This window comes from Cetorhinus maximus, chromosome 8, assembly GCF_964194155.1.
Source record: "Cetorhinus maximus chromosome 8, sCetMax3.hap1.1, whole genome shotgun sequence".
Classification (NCBI taxonomy): Eukaryota; Metazoa; Chordata; class Chondrichthyes; order Lamniformes; family Cetorhinidae; genus Cetorhinus; species Cetorhinus maximus.
The window spans coordinates 68,371,945-68,386,755 of record NC_135886.1 but is presented as its reverse complement, the minus strand read 5'-3'; the positions used below and the strand labels follow the sequence as shown (position 1 = coordinate 68,386,755).

General features: G+C 43.7%; 1 protein-coding gene across 5 annotated transcripts in view; it reads right to left on the bottom strand.

Moving 5' to 3' along the window:
• dlg3 (discs, large homolog 3 (Drosophila)) overlaps positions 1 to 14,811 on the bottom strand; it is a 693,738-nt gene that overhangs the window by 659,085 nt on the left and 19,842 nt on the right. The window lies entirely within an intron of this gene.

The following is a 14,811-nucleotide window of genomic DNA, read 5'->3' as shown; positions in this document are numbered from 1 at the left end:
TCTTGTTGCACAATGCTTGTTCGTTGCTCTCAATCCTTTCATGAGTGGGAACAATTTGTCCCCATCTACTCTGTTCAGACCCCTCAAGATTTTGAATACCTCTACCAAATTTCCCCCCAGCCTTCTTTTCTCCAAGGGAAACAATCCTGACTTCTCCCTGAAATTTCTCATCCCTGGAACCATTCTAATGATTCCTTTTTGCATTCTCTCCAATGAATTCACACCCTTCCTAAAGTGCAGCACCCAGAATTGGATGCAATACTCCAGCTGAAGCCAAACTAGTGCATTATATAAGTTCAACATAAGCTCCTTGCTCTTGTATTCCATGCCCCTATTAATAAAATCTAGGATACTGTATGCTTTACCTGTCCTGCCACCTTCAATGACATGCACACATATACTCAGGTCCCTCTGCTCCTGTGTCTCCTTTAGAATTATACCCTTCAATTTATAATGGGCCTAAACTTCCTCGGAATGGCAACCAGTGTCACATTGCGACTCCATTCCCAGTGTCTTACCTGAGATCCTGTCTCACCCGTGGGGGTGAGGGGGGAATCCCAGGGTTGGGAATTTCCTGTCGGGGAGTATAGCCCCTTGGTGATAGGGGGAATATTGTGGGGGTGGGGAGTCAGTGGGGTGAAGGGAGACCCCTGGGGTGCCTGAGGGGGTGGGGGAGACCCATGGCGGTGGTGGGGGGAGACACCTTGGGGGATGGGAGGGGGGGGGCGTCCTATGCAGGAGCTGTGGGGAGTCCCCTGAGGGCTTGGGGGTGTTGGTGGAGTCCTTTGAGGAGTCCCTGTGAGTCTGTGCAATAGTCGCCCACAAGTTAGAAGAGGTTTTCATTCTTTTCTGGGTGAAATTGAAAATTTAAATCGCATTTTCAGACAGTTCCCAATGCAGGGCAATTGCCCCGGGCAAGTTTGCACTTCTGGGCAATTGTCATGCAAGCCATACCTGGGAACTTCCGAAGGGCATTCCCTAGTGCATCTTTAAGGTACGCCCCTAGTACAATGCCCTGGGGCTCATTGTTTCTCCATGTTCTTCCTACCAAAATGAGTCACTTCACATTTCTTTGCATTGAACTTCATCTGCCACCTGTTCACCCATTTCACCAACTTGTCTATGTCCTTCTGAAGTTCTACAAAATCCTCCTCACAGTTTACAATGCTTCCAAGTTTCATATCACCCCCAAATTTCAAAATTGTGCCCTATATTGTGCCAAGGTCTAGGTTGTTAATATATATCAGGAAAAGCAAGGATCCCAACACTGACCGCTGGGGAACTCCAATATAAACCTTCTTCCAGCCTGAAAACATTCATTAACCATTACTCTCTGTTTCCAGTCACTCAGTCAATTTCATATCCATGTTGTTACTGTCCCTTTTACTCCATGAGCTGTTACTTTGCTCATAAGTCTGCTGTGTGACACTGGATCTAAGGCCTTTTGGAAGTCAATGTACACCATATCAACAGCATTGCCCTCATCAACTCTCTTTGTTCCCTCTTCAAAACACTCCAGCAAGTTAGGGAAACACAGTTTTTCCTTAAGAAATCCATGCTGGCTTTCCTTAATTAACCCGCATTATGGATTATTTTGAATTTGAAAACTAATTTTTTGAAGTTTTTTTATTCTATCAGGGGATGTGGGTATCACTGGATAGGCCAGCATTTATTGCTCATACCAAATAGCCCTTCAGAAGGTGGTAGTGAACTGTCTTCTCGAACCACTGCAGTCTATGACATCTAGGTACTCCCACAGTGCTGTTAGGAAGGGAGTTCCAGGATTTTGACCCAGCGTCAGTGAAGGAACAGCAATATAGTTCCAAGTAGGGATGGTGTGTGCCTAGGAGGGGAACTTGCAGTTGGTGGTGTTCCCATGCATCTGCTGCCATTGTCCTTCTGAGTACTGAAGGTCACATGTTTGGAAGGTGCTGTCAAAAGATTCTGGGTGAGTTGCTAAGTGCATCTTGTAGTTGGCACACATGACTGCCACTGTGCATCAGTGGTAGAGGGAGTGACTGTTTAAAGTGGTGGATGGAGTGCAAATCAAAGGGGCTGCTTTGTCCTGGATGGTGCAGAGATTCTCGAGTGTTGGAGCTGCACTCATCCAGGCAAGTGGAGAGTGTTCCAACACACTCCTGATTTGTGCTTTGTAAGTGGTGGACAGGCTTTGGGGTGCCTGAAGGTGAGTTGCTCGCCACAGGATTCCCAGCCTCTGACCTGCTCCTGTAGCCACAGAATTTATAAGGCTGGTCCAGTTCAGTTTCTGGATAATGGTAACCGCCAGGATGTTGATTCATGTGGGGGATTCAACAGTGGTAACGCCATTGAATGTCATGGGGAGATGGTTAGATTTTCTCCTGTTGGAGATGGTCATTACCTGGCAGCTGTGTGGCGCAAATGTTACTTACTGTGAGGATGTATTTTAAAAAAAATATTTTGGGGAATATTGTGTTATTCTGTAAAGAAGGCTGGGGCCAGGATTTTACAGTCCCTCCCACCCGGTGGGATATTACAGTCCCGCTGAACTGAATGGGGCTTTAAATGGCTCTCTGCATCCACCAGGGGCAGACACGCTGCAGCAGGGCTGTAAATTCCTGACCTGGGGTGTCTGCGTGTGCGTGTGTGTGAATTAATTCAGCTGGGCAAGAGGTCGATGGGAGTCAGGCTGTCTGGGTGTTTGAAAACATGAGAAGGTTAAAGATGTTAAGTCTGAAGTACAAGTAGATAGGTTACAGATAGCTAAATAGATCTAACATTTGCATTTTTAGATAAGTTGAGAGGTTGTTTGAATTTCAAAGAGAGTCAGTGGTACCAAGGAAAATATTTGCATCTGGCAGGAGTCCATATGTAAATAGTAGTGCGGAGATTCTATTTTTATTGACTCAAAAGCACAGACAAGATGGAAACATGAAAGAGCTTATATTTGGAAGGGTTTGAATTTCAATGGGGTGTGAGAACAAAAGGACTGAGATGAAAGGGGAAAAGGTATATTAGAGTTACTGTGGATAGCTGTTGAGGTAGAGAGAGCTAGAGATAGCTGTCGAGCCATTAGGTTAGAGATAGCTGGAACGGTTTGGGCTGTTGAGAAGTCTTGGGCTGCAGCAAGCAGTGTTATTCTGAAGTGAATTTCATAGCAAAGTGGAAGAGGGTAAAGGTCATGTGGTAGAACTTTATTGCAGCTACAGCAGTCTGCCTTGTGTGATATTACTGGATTCCATATTTAAATATCTATAAGGGAGTGTTGCCTGGAAAATGTTTACTTGTGGGTTTGACCACGTAAAGAGTTGGGGGAATGTTTTGTAAGACCAACCTCAGTTATGTAACTGTAACCTTGTGTGCTTAAGTTTTATTTTTTTGTTAAGAAAATTTTTACTTTTAAGTTTTAAAAACCCAAAAGTGTTCCTGAACCTCGTACTGCTGAGATTGGTACATCTTCTTCTCGTTATTAGAATACAAATAAAAAGGTTGTGGCCCCTTAGCCAGCTTTCCCTCTGGAGTTTGATTTGCACAGCAATTAACACTGGCTATGGTCATAACACTTACCACTTATCAGCCCAAACCTGAATGTTGTCCAGGTCTTGCTGCATGTGAACATGGGCTGCTTCAACATCTGAGGATTCATGAATGGTGCTGAACATTATCCAACCATCAACAAATATGCCCATTTCTAGCCTTATGATGGAGGGAAGATCATTGATTAAACAGCTGAAGGTGGTTGGACCTAGGACACAACCCTGAGGAACTCCCGCAGTAATGTCCTGGCACCGAGGTGATTAATCTCCAACAACCACAACCTACATACTGATAAGAGAAAAATGGGAAAACAATGGCATAGGTCTTCCAGTCAGTGACATTGCTGGGCATATTGCCATTGCCTGTGCAGATTTCACCGGCTCGACACTACAGCCCATTTCTTCTGAGATCTTATGATCCCGGCTGACAAGAAATGTCAGGGTAGAGCAGACCATCGTGATGCTGAAGATGAGGTTCCCGTGCCTCGATCTGTCTGGTGGAGCCCTGCAATACAGTCTGCAGAGGGTGCATTGCATCATCGTCATCTGCTGCGCCCTTTACAACCTTAGACTGCAACAGGGAGACGAGTTGGCTAAGGAGGTGGAGGAGCTGGAGGTCTCCTATGCTGAGGGAAGGGAATTAGGGTGAGCAGGTCCTCGAAGGTGACGATGACAGGGATGAGGCCCTCACACTGGATAGATGAGGCAGGTGCGCTCGGGATGCCCTCATAGCTGCTAGATTGGTGGAGGATGATGATGACATGCAGTGAGGTGTCCCCATAGATCTTCACATTACATCTGTGAACATTTGACTCCAGTCTGGCTTATGGCAGCAAGAATTCACCTGGGCAGAATCTTCAGCTCAGTGAGTGGGGGCGGGGCTCGCTCGCTGACGTGTAAAATGACGCGCGGTGATGCCGGGCTTGCGTCCCGATGTCACTGCGCTTCATTCAGATTTTCCGTTTGGCGGGCATGCACCAGAGTCGGCTGCGCGCCCACCGAACTGTCAAAGGCCTATTATGGCCATTTAAAAACTAATTAAACTAATTAACTGAGCTGCCCGTTCAACCTTAAGGTTGGTGGGCAGGCGAAGAGCCCAGGCGGCCTTCGCATTTATCATGAAACCTCATCCACGGGTGGGATGAGGTTTCATGAAGGTTTTAAAGTCTTGTAAAAATTTTTAATAAAGTTAATAGACATGTCCCAGCTCATGTGCCAGTTTCATATGAGGGGACATGTCTATGATGACCTTGGCAGGCATCCTCTGGAGGACCGAGACTTGGAGGGCCCTGGTCTGCTTTCAGGGTCTTGCTGTGTGGCAATGGCACCCTCCTCAGCCTGTGAAGCTGGAGCTGCTGATGTCACTAGAAGAGGAGATTCAGATGGACTGGACAATCCCGGAGTCACCTGGGTTGACGGCCCCCGGGTGTGCACTTGCTGATCCTCCTTCCTATGTGTGGCCGAGAAGCCCTGGCTGACTCCTTGAGGAGAAGGGGTAGCTGGAATGAAATTTCGCTGCAGGGCACCCCTCTCGCGTACACATTGTTGGAGGGCAACTATGACATCAGCGATGAAGTTCAGCCAGCACAGCAGTGCAAGAGCAACATCCTGGATCAAGGTCTCCATGGCAGCCGCCCTCCTACCAGTGTTGACCTCGATGCATTGGCACGCTGGTGCTATCACCTCAGGCTGAAGGCAAATGGACTCCTCCATCGTGCCTTGCAATCTGAGGAGTGCAGCAGACATTCCTACCTGATGTTCTCAAGCTTGCCTTTACAGCTCCAGCAACTGTCACATGACCGAGTCCAGAGGCTCATCATCTGACTCGGACTCAGCAAATTTCTGGCCTCCAGCAGTCCTCCAAGTGCCAGACACCTGGGAAGTCCCTGCTGCTCGCCTGCTGTGGATCAGACAGTGCAATGTGCTCACCAGATTGTGATCCCAAGGCTATTCTAAAGCTAGGTCCCACTGAGGTGTGTGCCTCTGCACTGGTGGAGGGTGTGAGTGAGCGCTGTGACGGAACTTCAAGGAGGGTGCCTCCAGATTCTCTTCAGAGGTTTCTTTGGCACTTGGTTGGAGGCCCTGGGTCATTGGCTGTTTCCCAGATGTGCCTGTAGAAGCGAGGGGAGATAATTAGTGCATGGCAGTGGCCTGTGAAACAGGAAACATCAGTCACAGCATGGTTGTCTGGTGGATGTTGCACTGCTGGATCCTCACTTGGTTGAGCACCGCCGACCTCACCGTCAGCACAGGGACGGTCCAGATCATCGCCGGCCAGCTAGATGGCTCTGTTTCCAAAGTCCGTGAGGACCCTGATTTCAGGCATTGCTCCACCAGTCTGTGATCTCTCCCTCTTGTGTGCCAGCTTGACCTGCATGGGTAGAGATGGAGAGAGTGTAAGCAGGATGCCTGCCAGGCCAGATGATAAGTATGCCTGGTGTGTGGGTGGTGAGTGGTCCCATGGATGGGATGAGGACAATGAAGGTGTGTGTGAGAGAGTGAATGGTGATGTCCCGTGAACTGGCAGTGAATGAGGACCCTGTGGATGTGTGAGGGGTTTGTGTGTGTGTGAGTTGAGAGTGATGAGAAGAGTGACTTACCCTGGCGGAACAGAGGTCATTCATTCTCTTGGGGCTGTCCTATTTTGAAGGGCATTGGCACTGACCACCACTGCCGCCATCTCCCAAGCCTGGTTGGCGATGCCGCTGCCCATCCTGTGGACAAAGTGTGGTGTAAAGGACATCGCGGGGGGCCTCCATGGCCTCCAAAAGGCATTCCAGTGACGCGTTGCTAAACCTGGGGGCTGCAGACTCCTTGCCTTTTGTGGACATCTTCTCTGCAGCAGTCACGGGCTGGGTGCACTGAAATGTGGTGCGCGTGGCTGGACTTTAAATATGGCGGCCGGCGTGATGAAGCGGCGAGGTGATGGTGGAATGAGAGCCCGTCTGACATGGAAATGGCGTGTTTCCCGGGAATGCATAAATAATGCGGTGGGTTTGGGACAATACGGCGTGAAAACCCGCCATCACAGCGCTGGGTAAACGTCATTTTATCCACCCATTACCGCACTTTGTGCAAATCTGGGACGATTCTTCCCATTGTGTTTCGCTTAAATAATTGAAATGCTTGACCTCAGTCAGAAATAAACTTGTGGACCTGAGAAAACCTCTGGTCTTACCAATTGCTGTTTCTATTTTAAAGCCTTTTGAATGTTTTCTTGTGACTTGTAATGATGTGCCAAATAAAAACACTTCAAATAGATTTTTCCACACCCTGCCATTTCTGGTTGGTTTTTGAAACCCCTTAAATATTCAAAGAAAGATTTGCAAAATTGTATTTTAATGATCCTTACCTGTTGCATACAACAGTGAAAACCACCCAGGCTCATTATGAGAAATCACAACTTGGGTAAAACAGGGCAGCTCATTCCACTGTCCTATTGTCCTGAAACAATGTGGATATTTCACAATTTCCTAATTGGGGTTGAATGAGACATCATTAACCTTGACGTGCTGACCTATTTCTGTGCCCGAAGGATCTAGTAGGGTGGAGACAATCCTAGTAAAACAAGCAGCTGTTCCAAATAAACTGACATCATCAAATTTCTTTACTTTATTGTCAAATTAATGTTAATTTTGGTAAAAGAGAGTGATTTGTCCAGAGCTTTCTTACATAATAGTGCTGCTTCAGGTTCACTGATATGGAATATGCTGTTCTGCATTATTTTCTCAATCAGTTTAGGTCATGACTTAGCAATCAATCATTTCCAGTGACTGATAGAACTTGAAAGCAATTATTAAACTTGGAATGTACAAAACAATAAGTGATTCACTATATCTGAGACTTCTATTTATTGTCATGTGAAACAGGCTGACAATCAGAAACCAAAAATTTGGCACTGTCGCATAACTCCAATTTTTACAAATGGAAAGATGAGTATAAGGACTTCCAGTTGAACAGATAAGGGAAAGTTGAATGCATGACTGAAGATTTTATGCTGCAAGCTGTAAAATCAAATTCTTTGGAGTTTATGGGATGGGTATTTGAAAGGGGGGAAACATTTCCCTCCTCCATTCAGTTGGTAGATGATTCCCAAGCAGATGTTGGATGCCAATTTGCCTGTACATTCTCCCACAATCTTATCTTTCTTCTTAATTATTGAAAATGCACCATACCACTTAATAATTCATCCACAAAACGTATTTACAGCCCCAGGCAACACTTGCTAATGAAACTCACACAGAACTCATGTCACAATCACTGGTTACTAACTGCGAGGCCATTTGGCTATTGACACTTTTGAATAGCATTTTAATATTAATATATGCAATGTAATCTGTACAACCTACTAGTATTGCACAATTGTGTTATTTGTACTATATAAAAACAATCCAATAAAGAACAATCCAATACTACAATGTGCACATAAATCCAGTTTACAGCAATAAAAATTATGCAAAATCCACTTAATAATTAAAAGTTGGTAATAACATAAAACCTGCCATCTCTTAAAGAGTCACCATACATGGCTGAGTGCATATAGCTGATACCAATGCCTACTTGCCTTTAAATAATCAATGTTTACATTTGCAAAGGAATATCTACTAAGCAGATGGTTCATCACATCTCCATCACAAACAATTTCTTTGGGTGGAAACAGTGTCTCAAAGTATTGATTGGTGTGCTGCTCTGTTTATTTTGTCTCTGGCTGAATAAGTAAAATTAAGTTAGGTTTATCGTAAATGCATTCAAGGAATCTGGTAAGTCTGTTATCCTTAGGAATATTTGAGTTCCAATACTTACATAAAAAGAACAGCAATATAATGTGAACCCCTCAGAAAGAAAACACATTTAAAACCACAAAACCACAGGCTTGGCAACAAGTTTAACCACCACAGAGGTGCAGTAAACATTAGAAACATCAAACAAGAAATTACATATCCTGGCCCATATATATCCCTCAAATAATGTCACAAAAATAGATTATTTGGCAATTATGGCAAAGTTGTTTGTGGGGGCTTTTTGCATGCAAGCTGGCTGCTGTATTTCCTACATTACAACAGTGACTGTACTTGAAAAATACTTAATTGGCTGTGAAGCGCTTTGGGATATCTGCTGGTTGTGAAAGGTGCTATTGTCATGGACAGAATTTATGTGTTTTACTCTTGTCTGTGATCAAAGTATTTGCATGTGAGCTTTATGTGTTTTATCACCCTCAGAGTGGTTGTTCCAACTTACATAATTCCAGCAGCAAGCTTTTTGTGAGTTTTAATAAAAGGAAGGTTACTTATTATCCCACACTTGCTCCGGAGGTTTAAATGTGTGATGTCTCACACACACTATCACTCACACAAATATTAGGTACAGATGAAGAAAATAAACAGTTACGATTTGGGATTATTTCAGTTTTGGATGGTGTGAAAAGGAGTGGATTCTTAGTAAGATGCGAGTTTTCTTGTAGTTTAATTGCCAGAAGGTTGGTTCATAGGTGAACTTGAAGTTGGAACAGGTTGGAGAGAGGCCTTCTCCCACTTTCAAGGCATTGCTGTTTATTATCTTGGCTGCTTAGTTGACCGCAGCCAGTTGATGGATTTCTGTGGGTTCTCTATCTCTGCAGAGCTGATTCTTGCTGTTTTAAAAAGCAGGCACAAACATAGGCTGTCTCACCTATGCGACCTGTTACAAGTTCAAAGTCCTTTTCTAAATAAGGCGGTGTGTTAGGCTGATAAATATCCTGTGCTGTGGCTTTTTACACTTTTGAGAGTTTGAGACAGCCAAGGTATTTGTGTTTGGATGAGGGACCATCACAATACAATGAAAGGGATCCATTTCACATTTGTCCAACACACATTGAGTTTTGATGCCCTTGGTAAAAAAAGGTGAGTTGACAACAAACACTATTGTCTGTAGGGTTTGGTCTATAATTAATCAGGTATTGGCTGAAAATTCTACTGTCTACACTTCAAATGGCAAAAGTCACATGGTATTCTGCAGCAATCTCCACAGCTTTTATTAACTTTTTAAAATATAGCTTTAAAGTTTGTAATATCTCCATGACTGTATGATGCTATATAAATGAAGTATTTTTTCAATCTGACCATCCAAGTGATGCTGGATGCTGCAAAGGGATGCATGAGAGCGGACCATGCCCGAATGAGATGTAGACAGCATTTGTAGTTGGGAATTTGGTTCATGTGGTAAGTTCTGATAGGTTTTTCTCAAGTTACTGCAAGCTGTAAAATCAAATTCTTTGGAGTTTATCAGATGGTATTTAATGTTAAATTTTGGATGAAGAGTCAGGTTCTGACATAGAATTTTAAAAATTGAAGTTAGTTAAATAGCCTTGTTAAACAGGGAGCTGCCTGGCAGAGGCAGTTATCTGTCAATCAGCTGAAAGTAATTGATTTAATAGGCATTAATTACTGTAGTAGGAAGCTAAGCTAGCTAGCAACTCATCAGAGGCTCTATATAAGCAGACAGGGTTTTTTCAACCTGCATTGAGTAAGGGGAAGCACAGAGAGGAGACTATGTCTGAGTGAGACATAGACAAAGTGTGTAGTTGCCAAATTGGTTTATGTGTGAAATTGGTGAGGAGGGAAAAGAGATGTTCCTTTATCTACCTTTGTTCAGCCACCAGTAGCTGTAGAAGGGGGATAGACACAGTTCTCTGTAGCCAAGATGGAGAGTCCATAAGGTTATTTTGCCTGCCCAATGCCAGGGTTCAGCATATCTTCTCTGGGATGGAGAGGAACTTGCAGTGGGAGAGGGCGGATCCAGTTGTTGTGGTCCACATAGGTACCAATGACATAGTTAGGACTGGGAAAGGAGTTCTGCTTAGGGATTATGAGCAGCTAGGGGCTAAATTAAAATGCAGAACTGCAAAGGAAATCTTGATTATTACCTGAGCCACAAGCAAATTGGCGTAGGGTAAATAAGATTACAGAGAAGAATACGTGGCTAAATAATGATGTGGGAGAAATGGGTTTCCATTCATAGGGCACTAGCACCAGTATTGTGGAAAGTGGGACCTTCTTCGTCTGAACTGTGCTGGGACTAGTGTTCCGGTGAGCTGTATTACTAAGGTGGTAGAGAGGGCTTTAACTAAATTGGGGGGGAAGGATCACCTGAGAAAGATATGGTAAATTAAACAAGATAATAAAGCAAGGTAATGATTTGGCTACTGATAACCAGAAAGACAGAGAGTACAAACTTAAGAGTGCTCCAGTAGATAAGGCCAGAGATTGCAAAAATGGTAAAAAGACTGAGTTAAAGGCTCTGTATCCGAATATACACAGCACTCATAACAAACTGTATGAATTGTTAGCACAGGTAGAAATAAATATGTATCATCTGATAGCCATTTCAAGGACATGGTTGCAAAGTGACCAAGGCTGGGACCTGAATATTGAAGGATACATACATTTCGCAGATACAGGAAGCTGGAAAAAGGTGATGGGGTAGCTTTGTTATCTAAGGATGGCATTAACACAGTAGTGAGAGACGATCTTAGCTTGAAAGAACAAGATGGAGAATCAGTTTGGGTAGAAATAAGAAATAGGAAAGAAATAAGAAAGGTGTCACTTGCAGGAGTAATTCATAGGCCCCCTATCAATAGTTACACTGTAGGATAGAGTATATAAGAAGAAATAAAGGGGGAATGTAAGAAAGGTACTGCAATAATCATGGGTGACTTTAATCTACATGTAGATTGGGTGAATTAAATTGGCAAAGGTAGCCTTGAAAATGAATTTAGAGACTGTATCCAGGACAATTTCTTAGAGCAGCACATTCTAGTGCCAACCAGGTAGCAGGTTATTCTAGACCTGGTAATGTGCAATGAGACATGACTAATCAATAACCTCTTGGTAAAGGAGAATCTAGAACTAGGGGTCACTGTTTAAAAATAAGGGGTCATCCATTTAAAACGGAGATGAGGCGAAATGTTTTCTCTCAGAGGGTCGTGTGTCTTTGGAACTCTCTTCCTGAAAAGGCAGCGGAAGCAGAGTCTTTAAATATTTTTAAGGCAGAGGTGGATAGATTCTTGGTAAGCCAGGGGGGTGATAGGTTATCGGGGGTAGGCTGGATACAGATTTGAGATTATCATCAGATCATCCATGAACTATTAAATGGTGAAACAGGCTTGAGGGGCTGAATGGCCTACTCCTGCTTCTTGTGCAAATGTTCATATGAGCGTCTAGGCCACAGCGATCATAACCTGCTTGAATTTCACATTTACTTTGAGGATGGGAAGTGTGGGTCGGAGACTAATGTTTTAAACCTAAATAAGGATAATTATAAAGGTATGAAGGCAGAGTTGGCTAAAGTGAACTGGGAAACTAGGTTGAAAGGTAGGACAGTGGAGATGCAGTGCCAGGCATTTAAGGAGATATTTAATAACTCTCAGCAAAGATTTATCCCAGTGAGAAATCTCTTTCAGGATGCATCATCCATGGCTAAATAAGGAAGTTAAGGATCCTATCAAATTGAAAGAAACATTGTACAATTCTGTGAAGGTTAGTGGCAGGTCAGAAGACAGGACAGATTTTAAGAACCAGCGAAAATGACTTAAAAATATAATGAGAGAGAAATTAGGGTGCGAGAGAAAGCTAGCTAGAAATATAAAAACAGGAAGTAAGAGTTTCTACAAATATTTAAAAAGGAAAAGGTAAAAATAGACTGCTGGTCCTCTAGAAAGTGAGTCTGAATAATTAGTAATGGAAAACAATGAAAAGGCAGAGGTGTTGAACATGTATTTTGTGTCTGTCTTCACTCTAGAAGATTTGGAAAACTTCCTAAGATATTTGAAAATCAAGAGGCGAAAGGGAGGGAGGAATTTAAAACAATCACTATCACCAGGGAAAAGGTACTGGGAAAACTATTCGACCTAATGGCCTGCGTCCTTTGGTCTTAAAAGGAGTGGCTGCAGAGATAATACAGGCATTGGTTGTAATCTTCCAAAATTCCTTAGATTCTGCAAGGGTCCCAGCAGATTGAAAAATAGCAAATGTAACACTTTTATTCAAGAAAGGAGGAAGACAGAAAGCAGAAAACTATAGGCCAGCTAGCCTAATATCTACCATAGGGAAATGCTAGAATCTATTATTAAGGAGGTTATAGCAGGATATTTAGTAAAATCATAATGGGATCCGCAGACTTAACATGGTTTGTGAAAGGGAAATCGTGTTTAACTAATTTATTAGAGTTCTTTGAGGAAGTAACAGGCAATGTGGATAAAGAGTAAATGTAAATGTGGTGGACTTGGATTTCCAGAAGGCATTTACTGAGGCACTGCATCAAAGGTGACAACACAAAATAAGAGCTCATGGTGTAGGGGTAACATATTAGCATGCATAAAGGATGCATGTGACATCACCACCTCACTGCCTCCCCAAGGCCCACATGATTCAGCCCTCAGTTCCCAACATCAGGCCTCTGACACACAACCTCTCATGTGATTCTATAGCCGCCACAGTTCCTATTCCAGCGGCCTGCATTAAATTCCACACATTGAGTAGGAACTCTAGGACAGGCAAAGGCATATGGAAGACAGACAATAAGTGAATGTGCAGGGGTGACTAGTTGACTTGGAATATGGCATGATTGGATTTATAAATTTGGTTTGGAATGTATTTTTTTGTTTATTTACGTTGTGACCAAATAGACATTGTGATGGTCAGTAATAGAGGGAAGGAAAGGTGTGGCGAATAGAGAATTGGAGTTGCATTTGCTGATAACACAATAGAATAATTTGATCACGGAAAACCCTGCATGAAAGCGACTGCCTAGGTTGCCTCCTTTCCTTTTTCTCTTCTTCCTCCACCTCCTGCTCGTCCGCTGCTCGCTGTATTGCTGGTGGCAAAGACTGTGCTCTCATGGTGGTAAGGTTGTACAGCATACAGTAGACCACCAAGAATCTTGACATCCAGTTGCTAAATACTGCAGTGGGGTCCAGGCAGCGGAAGCATTGTTTTAGCACATCACTGATCTGCTCTATCTTCTTGATCATCCTTTCAGGCGAAGATGACCATGTTCATTATCAGGGGTGTTTGGTACGGTTCCGGTGAGTATGTAGGTGACTGGTAAGGCTGATCTGCACCCGAAGGTTCTGTTGGAAATAGGACAGGATACTGCAGATGATTGAGTTTTGGATGAGTTGCTGGCTGGGGATTTCCTCTCCTTGCATTTTCTCTTTGCTTCTGGTATGCGCTTGCTTTTGAAGGAGGTTGCACCATTTTTTATTTGGTTCTGTCGTGTGTAGTGATCTTGGGTAAACTTCTCCCAGGATTTGAAGTCGACATAAAACTTAAGTGAGGCCTTCAGAGTGTCCTTGTAGAACTTCCTCTGACCGCAATGAGAGTACATCCCAGACTCAAGCTTTGATTGGCTTTGATAAGCAATGTCAGTCATTCTGCTACATGACTCCAACTCAGTGTTGTCTGCTTTATCACACTGCATTTGGCAGCATGACTTTCATTGTATGCATGATGCCAACGTGTTTGCAGTCAATGACACCCTGCAACATGGGGAAGACTGCAGTCCGAGTAAAGCAACATGCTCGCTCTGCCTGCTGCTCTCAGGCAAGAGAATGAAATGTAGTTAGCTCTCTTTTAATAGAGAAATTCAGTTACTTCCCTTATGCAACAGTGGATGGCCAATTACAATATGTTGCAAACAGCTCTAGCTCCAGCCTGGAAGGAACCAGACAGATAAAAGTTCATTGCCACAGTCATCTTCACAGCCTGTAGCAATATGAACATTGCCCTGCTCTGAGGTTGCAGTTGTGGCTGCAGTGGTTGGCAGATTTCAGTGAGGACCTCCTTAGTGAAGCACACATTACTTCCTGCTGAGCTTCAGGTAGGAGAATTGCTCTCTAAATGCATTGGGTGCATGTGGCTTCTTGATCAGAGCCCATCCCCTCCTCTCCCTCTTCCAGCCTGCCCTGCTCTGCTCTGTTAATTCTCTGTCATACTATATTCCAAGGGGAATGTGGACTAGTGCACCTATGTCTGGGTGCAACTGGTTAATGCAGAAGCCTTGAAGTCAGGACTAGTTCCTTCAGCACATGTCACACCCCTCCTGTGGATTTTAGCAAATTTAACAAAAATCTAAAGCACCAAACACCTCTACATTCAAAGCAACATTAAGTAGAAATCGATCAGCTGCTAACCTGAAATTACTTGATGATCCCTTTAAATAGTACTGGTCGAGGGTGGGTGGATGGTTGGGTGGTGTGTGAGGTGGGTCTTTCCTGCTGCTGAGTGCATATTTAGCATTACACACTGACACCATGTACTGG